Source organism: Penaeus monodon, chromosome 20 (assembly GCF_015228065.2).
Source record: "Penaeus monodon isolate SGIC_2016 chromosome 20, NSTDA_Pmon_1, whole genome shotgun sequence".
Lineage (NCBI taxonomy): Eukaryota > Metazoa > Arthropoda > Malacostraca > Decapoda > Penaeidae > Penaeus > Penaeus monodon.
Window position 1 is genome coordinate 44,380,401 of NC_051405.1, and position 229 is coordinate 44,380,629.

Below are 229 nucleotides of genomic sequence, written 5' to 3' on the forward strand. Positions count from 1 at the left end.
AGAGATTCCGCGGCGAACGTCCTACATATATAGGCATTCGCGGATCAAAGGAATCCATCGCCAGGGCTGAGAGCGTCCTGTAATATCTGCCGCCGAATAAACGGAAGGAAATGAGGGAATGTCGGCGATTCCTGGCGCTGCGAATTTCCTGAGCGGCTTGAGGTCTGCGTTCGCTAAGCTGCTCGTCATTTGACGTTTTGCTTTGGTTTGTGCTTGTCTGAATGTTCAT

General features: G+C 51.1%; 1 protein-coding gene across 1 annotated transcript in view; it reads right to left on the reverse strand.

The window, feature by feature from the left end:
• LOC119585861 (BLOC-1-related complex subunit 8 homolog) overlaps positions 1 to 229 on the reverse strand; it is a gene marked incomplete at its 3' end in the record, with an annotated part of 14,628 nt that overhangs the window by 13,962 nt on the left and 437 nt on the right.